This window comes from Priapulus caudatus, unplaced genomic scaffold (genome assembly GCF_000485595.1).
Source record: "Priapulus caudatus unplaced genomic scaffold, Priapulus_caudatus-5.0.1 Scaffold265, whole genome shotgun sequence".
NCBI classification, from domain to species: domain Eukaryota; kingdom Metazoa; phylum Priapulida; class Priapulimorpha; order Priapulimorphida; family Priapulidae; genus Priapulus; species Priapulus caudatus.
Genome location: NW_014577326.1, coordinates 203145 through 212002, shown reverse-complemented (window position 1 = coordinate 212002; position 8858 = coordinate 203145). Strand labels below are relative to the sequence as shown.

General features: G+C 37.4%; 1 protein-coding gene across 2 annotated transcripts in view; it reads right to left on the bottom strand.

Annotated features, from left to right (window-relative positions):
* The window catches only part of LOC106808282 (protein phosphatase 1 regulatory subunit 16A-like), a 126356-nt gene that overhangs the window by 111462 nt on the left and 6036 nt on the right, over positions 1-8858 (bottom strand). The window lies entirely within an intron of this gene.

Sequence of the window (8858 nt, the reverse complement as noted above, 5' to 3'; positions counted from 1 at the left end):
CGAATGCAATTAAAGATTGATAGGCGTTTATACATGCATAGCACCATACATGTAGACTACTCCAAATAGTATGACCAGGGATGGGAATGACAATTTGTGTTTTCAGCTGAAAATAGCCTGGGTCCAGCGCGGGGGCGGGGGGGGGGGTAGCGGGGCAATCAGGTACAGAGGTTAGTCCTTTTCAACAGAATTTGGCAGCACAGTGATGAACAAATAACTCTCATGTTTTGAATCGACAAGAATGCAAAGATTAATCAAACGTTCTACAGCGATAACATCCAACTCTCTCACCGGTTCTTTTTTCACTACTCTGATATGAGAAAACGATTTGAAAATATTATCACATTCTTCGAATCTTTTTACAACCATATAATAATTTGTATGAAGTTGACACCGAACTTTCAGGAAGAACTGAATCTCTCCGAAGTCACACTTATCTGCGTTGATATAGAGGGCACAGCGGCTGTTTCGCTGGTGTGTTGCTGTGTACGACACACTGTGTACAATTCTGCCGTGAAACAACAATCGCGTAAATTTAGAGGCCTCCATGATGGACCCACCCAAATGGTTGACAAGAGCTGTTGTGGCAATTGTTCCAAGCTTATCTTGACAAGCGGATGAACTGCTAAAACACGGTCACAGATAACTTCAGTCGTTTCTTAACTTTATGATAACTAACAAGTCGTTTATATACATATTTGGAGTTACATCACATGCGAACAATATTTTGAGGTTTTAATGAGAAATGCATGTTAAAATTGATAGGCAGTTTATACATGCATAAGCACCCATACATGTAGACTACTCCAAAATAGTATGACCAGGGATGGGAATGACAATGTGTTTTCAGCTGAAAATAGCCTGGGTCCAGCGGCGGGGCGGGGGGGGGGGTAGCGGGGGCAATCAGGTACAGAGGGTTAGTCCTTTTCAACAGAATTTGGCAGCACAGTGATGAACAAATAACTCTCATGTTTTGAATCGACAAAGAATGCAAGATTAATCAAACGTTCTACAGCGATAACATCCAACTCTCCTCACCGGTTCTTTTTTCACTACTCTGGATATGAGAAAAAACGATTTGAAAATATTCATCACATTCTTCGAATCTTTTTACACCATAAAATAATTTGTATGAAGTTGACACGCCGAACTTCAGGAACGAACTGAATCTCTCCGAAGTCACACTTATCTGCGTTGACTATAGAGGGCACAGCGCTGTTTCGCTGGTGTGTTGGCTGTGTACGACACACTGTGTACAATTCTGCCGTGAAACAACAATCGCGTAAATTTAGAGGCCTCCATGATGGACCCACCAATGGTTGACAAGAGCTGTTGTGGCAATTGTTCCAAGCTTATCTTGACAAGCGGATGAACTGCTAAAACACGGTCACAGATAATCTTGCAGTCGGATTTCTTTAACTTTATGATACACTAACAAGTTCGTTTATAAAATAAATCCTCGGGAGATCAGGTATTAAACAGGTTAATAAGATCTGGTATCTTTCTTTTGTATGGATATTGCATACATTATTTGTAACTGTACTTTTTGTGTACCATGAAACAATTCCTTAGGTCACCGTTAAGGTCCTCATAAAAAAGCAAGAATGTGCCCAGAGTGGTCCTAAAGTCAGAGACTTCTATGCCACTAAATGTAAGAGAGAGTGAGCATTTTGAGGTATCCATACGAGCTCCATACAACAATCCCATCCTAAACAAACATTCTATGAGCAGTTCTCTAGCAACAGTAAGCTCTGCTGGGGGATAGAAGACTTGAGTAGGATGAAGATTGATTGTGATAGCAGCAGCAATGAAGTGTTGATAATATTCAGCTGGAAGTATTTCAAACAAACTGGAATGCTGTAAAAAAAAGCAGAATACCGGATCTCAGATGCTTCTTTCCAATGACCAAATCGCTGATCGGCCTTTGGTGTCTGCTGATTGAAACAGGTGTTTGATATTGATTAAGCGGCTGATTAAGTATTTTGAGTTTGTCCTTAGTACCAATGAAATATGCCTCTGTCGTTATACGTTTGTCCATCCATTGTTCATTAGAGATTTAGTGACTCCCAAGAGAACTGCATGCATATAGTCCACAGTCACTCACGAATTATATCAAATAGTGGTAATTTATACAGCCAGCTCAATCGCTTAATGCCAGCTACAACTTTTCCATCTTTTTCAGCCTTCATAGCATCCAGGTATGTTTTGTGATGTTGTTCGAATGTCATGGTGGCCAGTTGCTGCAGAGGTATCGAAACGAAATACAGTAACACGACCCTTTCGCTCACTGCAAATTTTCACCTGGTATCATGCAATTTGGACAGCTGTTGTAACCATTGAACTGCAGAACATCTTTGAGTACTAGATCTTGCTGGGGAATCGAATACACCACTTAACATAATAGCTTCTAACAATATATTCCTTTCCAGAATGGACAAATGCTGAAACCTGAAAAGTAAGACAAAAATTAGTGCTGTCAGGATTCACATGCAAAACAAAGCAAGACACACAAGTAGTATTGACAATCAGCAGTTCTTCTAGAGCAATGCCTAAAATTTAAAATCTAAATAATCCACGAGAATCGCATTCATATAATAACTAGGGGTCCAGGAACACCATGCCCACTTGGCGATTTGACCTTCAACTTTTATCACAGCAAGGGAAACTAATAATAATAACTAAAGCACATTGTCTGAAATGAACTCAAGATAGGTCATCCATACATACCTTCCATGTACATTTATTGGAATTCCTTGACTAATGGCTCTAGATACAACAACATGTCTGCTTATTTTCTCCAAACCATAATCCTGCGAATATTCTGTACTTTCTCGTGTACCTTGAAAATAACAGTTTAAATAAAGACCATCAAAGCAACTACACAGATAAAGCAGCGCTGTCAACTGAAGCTCAGCATTGGCATGACTCATTCTTAAAATAATTGCTGTTGCTTGCATATGAAATAAGAATAAAGATAGGTGCTATTATGTAATAAGGTTCGTTGGATTCATAAATTGAATGGTCATGGAACATCAAAAGAATCACCATAAGGTAAGGGTTACATGACGTTACATGTCTACATCTTTTTAATGCTTGATCCTGGATATCACTGTGGTCAAAATAATGCTCATGTCCATTCAATTTTTAATCACATTTCAATTAAAAACACACTCTTTGATGTGGTATCTCATTGATTGTCAGGTATATGGGCCATACAGACATACTATTTGAACGAAATAGTGCAACACCATCGGTATCATCTGTGTTGAAATGTGTACTTCATTTTCTTTGGATCCACATTTGATCCACGGATAAAAATTCCATCAAACTTTTCCTTATAAAGTTTTCATCCAAACATCAGTGATGTTGCTATTCCTTTCTGACTGTTTTGAATATCTGTAGGTGATGATATCATTGAAGGACTCTGCCAATGAAGACAAAACACATAGACTAAAAGTCTACATGAGCCTCGTCTACACTAGAGCATTGCCCCTGATTTATCTGTCGATCTCAAATGCCGGTATTTCAAGGTATTTCAGGTTTTGCTTTTTGAAGCAGGGAACTGTCGCAATTCATTATTTTTTTTTTTTCTACTTTAAAGAAAATTGACAAATAAATGTTTTTAGGTCGCGCTGGAATAAGTAGGGTCGGTCAGGAAAACCGTAACCAACACCTATATTTAGGTTTGGCCTAAACTATATTAAGGTGGCCAATAATGCGCATTAACAACACTGAATGGAATCTTCCATTAAAAATAACGGCCTACAGGGACCTACCTTACCTTTAACAATAATTTGCAGCTGCTGAATCACTGGGAATGAGAATGAAGTAGTTGGAGTCCAAGTACTTGAGCAGCAGAGAAACACATCGATTCTTCCATTGTAATGTCTACAACTTTCAACAGTAATAATGGAATTCCAGTGAAATGGATGATTTTGAAGAAATCGCTTGAAAATATTTTTGGTGACCTGCGGCAAAGATGTTTGGAAGAGCACAATGCAATTCAATCAGAGTCAAGAGATCTGACAGACATTCACCTGAAAGTTTATGTCTCATTACAAATGTGACTATCAACAACATACTACACGCTAATGTAAGTCGTGATCCGCAAAATATTGGCACTGATTCCTCGTTGACTGAAACCAGGTGGTATTGTGTCCTGATTGCAATCACTGTGATCATCGTCACTAACCAAACACTCATCTGGATAATTATCGACATATTCTTCTGCACAAGACATTCAAAGTTCATCTACAACTATGTCATCTTGAAGCTGATTGGTTAAACATTCTGTAGGACTAGTACATGTAGTATGTAGTAGTGTCTCTATATCAAATTTGTGAATGAGAACTTGCAGTAGACTATCTTGCGTCATCGCCATTTCGTAGTTCTCGACATTTAGCATCATTGTCGTATTTGTGTTTTTTTTATAAGGTCCACGTCTTTTGGGTGTGAGAACTCATTATTATTCCAATTCACCCTGAAAATAATACGAAATTGGTAAAATATTTTGTATCGAGTAAGATATTCAGCCTATCCAATGCCAAAAAATCATCCTAACACACAGTTGTGGTCAGTTTTTTGTTAGAGTCTTGTCTCGTATTTAAACAATTCATTAGGGGCTGTTCATAAATTAGTACGCCATGACCATAGGTATAGGAAGGTTTAAAGAACAAAGTATGCTTTGTGTACGGAGATGGAGGGGGTCTCAGGACGAGCCGTGCGTACTTACGTACGTACAGAAAAATTTGTTTAAACTGAGAAAACAAATTTAATACAGGCAAGTAAGACCTACTTTAAAGACAGAACCCTGCTGTGTTTCGCGCTGTTTATTTGTTTCCGCTGTCAGACAACTTCGTAAAAACCCCTGCAAGCGGCATTGTTGACCTAACAGCGCAGCGCCCGAACGTGATCTATTAAAACCGGCCATTGTTTTTAATTTGTCTGCGGCTGTTCGAAGTCGGATACATGTACCAGACTTCAGATAAGCTGACTGTCGCAAGCGTCTATAGTTTATACTGACACTGTGGGATAAATATCGATATTTGGAAATCGCATCGTGCACATCTAACATGCCGTACGTACGTAAATCATGAATCAAAAAGGATCAAAGAACGAATTTTGCGAGGCGTACCATATGTAATTAGGGGGGCTGTCAAAAAGATACAATAATGCGTACAGGAGCTAGACTACGGACTAGGAGTAGGAGAGTAGGGGGGGTGAGGGGTCAACGACAATGTGAATTGTTTGCGTTACGTAATTCTATTGAACGGCCGCAGTTCAGGAATATTCTCATCCTGTATTTTTAGTATTCTGCCCTTTTGTATATCTCTAGACTTGTAGTTTAAGAATACTGTAGGTACTTATCGAGTACAGTAAGGTGATGTAGACTGGTATATATGGTGAAGCAAAACAACAAACAGCTCGACATGAATACACATATTGCACTAATAAACATAAAAACTTACCAAACAGCACTGTTCATCAACTGAAAACAGCTAAACGCTCGGTACGTCTTTTATCATTCAAGTTCAGATAGTTGTAGAGCTATGATTTTTTAATTTAGATTTAGATGATAATTCTGGAAAATCAAATTGCTGGATTCATGCAAATGAAAGCACATGACGGCAGATCGAACACACTGATAGCTCTACTACTAAACGTAGTTTAATAGTAATACGGTACTACGTAGAGATCAAGGGAGCTACCATATAACTGGTTTATAAATATGTAGGCTCACTTGAGTCCTTGGTAAAGTTGGTAGCTCGCTCCAAGTGTCGCCATAGAAGTGTGTATAATAGTTATTATATATATGCTGCGACCACGCAACTCCTATGGTGTCGCACATGCTGTGGCTTTGACACCCATGATACTTCGGTTTAATTGGCGGAACTTATTGCGGGAAGATAAATCTTTCAGTTCATTTTTTTCTGTTAAAGTGATAGGAATGAATCTAAATATCATTGATTTATTTTTCCCCTTCAAATTCAAATTTTTATGTTTATGATTACGTAGAATTCACCAATGATCACGAATCAAGTGAAAAATTCATGACACACCTCCTCCCGTCTGCCAAGAAGAACCGCGCCATGGTTTGATTGTTCACTTATATTATCAATTGAGACATTGATGGAACTTCTTCAACCGTTCTAATGCACATGACTGGTCAGTCACACTCATCAAGAACACTCAACCAAAGTGTCAAGTGTGGTCAGTTATACTGATATCAAAGAGCAGCACTACGTGGATACGAGAAAATTTTCGAAATTTCTCATACACAGAAACTCGGTGATACTTGTAAAAATTCCATAACGGAAAAAAGACAGTCACAGTTTCGTGTAACTAGAGTCTTGAGTCGTAAGTACTCATTCTTCTGCTTTAATATGGTTTTTCATTTTAATTCATTTTTAAACATAATTCACTGATCATCTATCGCTACAATGATTACATGCATGATCATGACGTCTTGCACTAGGCCTACTACTGCATATCCGTATAACTAATTACCATTTTATTTGTGTTGTTCTTGGGCTGTGTTTTTTACATCGCCCCAAAAACGGAAGAGCCAAATACTACAATAACTGCTAAGGCCGTTGTATGAAAAAAAGCATAATAAACAACCAAGAAATAGGCCTACCCTTATTCAGGAAAAAATAATATGAAATGTAAAAATTGTTGTCTTAGAATTTTGGAATTCATAGGGTACGCTAATAAATTAGAAAATAGAAAAAAAGTAATTTGGGCTAAGAATTAATTTTAAGATTATCTAATATCTCGCTATCATCAGTCTGAGTTTGTTAACAGGCCAGAGGTGTACCATTGTTGTTGTATAAATGTTTGCTTTTTTCTAATTCCATCAGTCGACTGGATGGCTCATGTCGCATGCACTACTTAACGGAAATGTTTTTATTGTATTCTCCATTTTGTTCAGAAAAAAAGAGTGATCTAGATGCTTTTTAAAATGCATGCTGTGTATTTACTTTTTGCGTTAAAGACCAAAATAAGCAAACATGATCAATAGATCTGCAATAGGCGCAGGTCAGAATACAGAGATGAGGGTAACAGAAGTAATGGCTAGAGTATCTGTGGTGAAATTGTTAGAAGCTTAAATCTTAAAAATCGATGGTAAGACCCCTAGCTCATGTACGGCATTCTTAAACATTAGAGAACATTTAGCCAACTTATAATATATAGTATATATATTATACATTATATATATATAATCATATTATATAACCTTATTAAATCTAAAGTATATTCTTAAAATGTTGATGATTTTGTTCGCCTCATTCCCGCATATCATGCAATTATTTAAGATCTTGGCCAATTTTTACGCCACTGCCTTAATCATAAGCATTGCCCTAATATGATCAATCATAAATTCGGCTGCAATAACATTTGTCTATAGTGTGTCCATTTATCACCTGACCATGTCGCTTGAATGTTCCACTTTGAAAATGACTATGGGGGTAGGCATCTAGTGTATTGACTCTGGGCAGCGGAAGAACTAATGCGCCGTCGTAGAGGTGATAGTAACTGTAATTGTTAAATATATCGAGAACACAGTTTTTTAATTTTTAGATAATGATGCGAGAATAAGAGAAAATTCATAGCTTCACTGTCTTAGAAAACTATGACACATCTAAAGAATTCAATTACTAGTCAAGGTGACAATGTGGTGTGCACAGTACAGATGAGCACAATTACTTGTACGAAATCGGCCGTTCAGGTGAGTATAAAGACTCACAATATTTGAACTGTTGCTCAAATTAGTATGTAGGCTGTAATGACCTAAAAATCTTGGAAGACTTCGAATATTGGTGAAAATTGATCCAAATGGCCAATGTGTGGCCATATTCGAAATTCTGATAATAAACTTTTCTCCAATAATCTACAGAAAAATAAATTTAATGGCAGATACTTTAAATTTTGCATCGATGTATTAATACTAAGGCAAGTAGATATCTACTGTGATTTATTGATTGCTTAATGTTTGTTGTTCTCTAATTGCCGCGGAATCAAAAGCAGTCTTTCACGTGGTGGAGCAGCGTCTATTCGTAGGCTTCAGCCAATACTGTTTTCCCGTCGCGCCGACTGCTGCATCTCGCGGCGGATAGAGAACACAAACATATCTGATAATGTCTTACAGATCGTCAAGACGAACTGTCAAAAGTTATATATTATAATATATGAAACAAAAAACGCATTACGCTTCTTTCCCTATATTGACCAACTCCAGTATAAAACATCTGACACTTACCTTACTATTTGGACTGCTCTTTTTGAAGACTCTGGAAAAGATAAAGATATTACTTAGTAGTCATTCACAAAATTACGAATTGCTAATACAAAGGCATTTCTATACATATACTCATTACCGCACGAGCCCTCAATGAGTTTATATATGCTCTTGATACAGAGTTCTTGCATCCCTTTACAGCATGTAGCGGCATTTGCTAATGAAAAAGACAACTTACACACCCTTGGTTCTGCACAGCCTGGCAAGACGATACACGCAGTCAATAGCAGTGAAAACATGCACAAGAATTATATTGCACATGAGTAATCCTGCTTAACTAATAAATTCCTAAAAAAACACCAAATTCGTTCAGATATATACTAATACCGTATGCTTGTAGGCTTGGCTTTAAAACTGCTAAATGGTAACGTATAAGTGCCTCCTATTCCATTTCCTACTGACTGACCATGATGACACGTAATAATGCATGCATATAAACAGGAGTAGATAATAGGGATTCCCTATTATCTACTCCTGATATAAAGTATATATATATGCCTTTGTGTAACAACAAAAAGTTGTTTAAAATATGACGTATAAAAAACCTCATATCATTCAC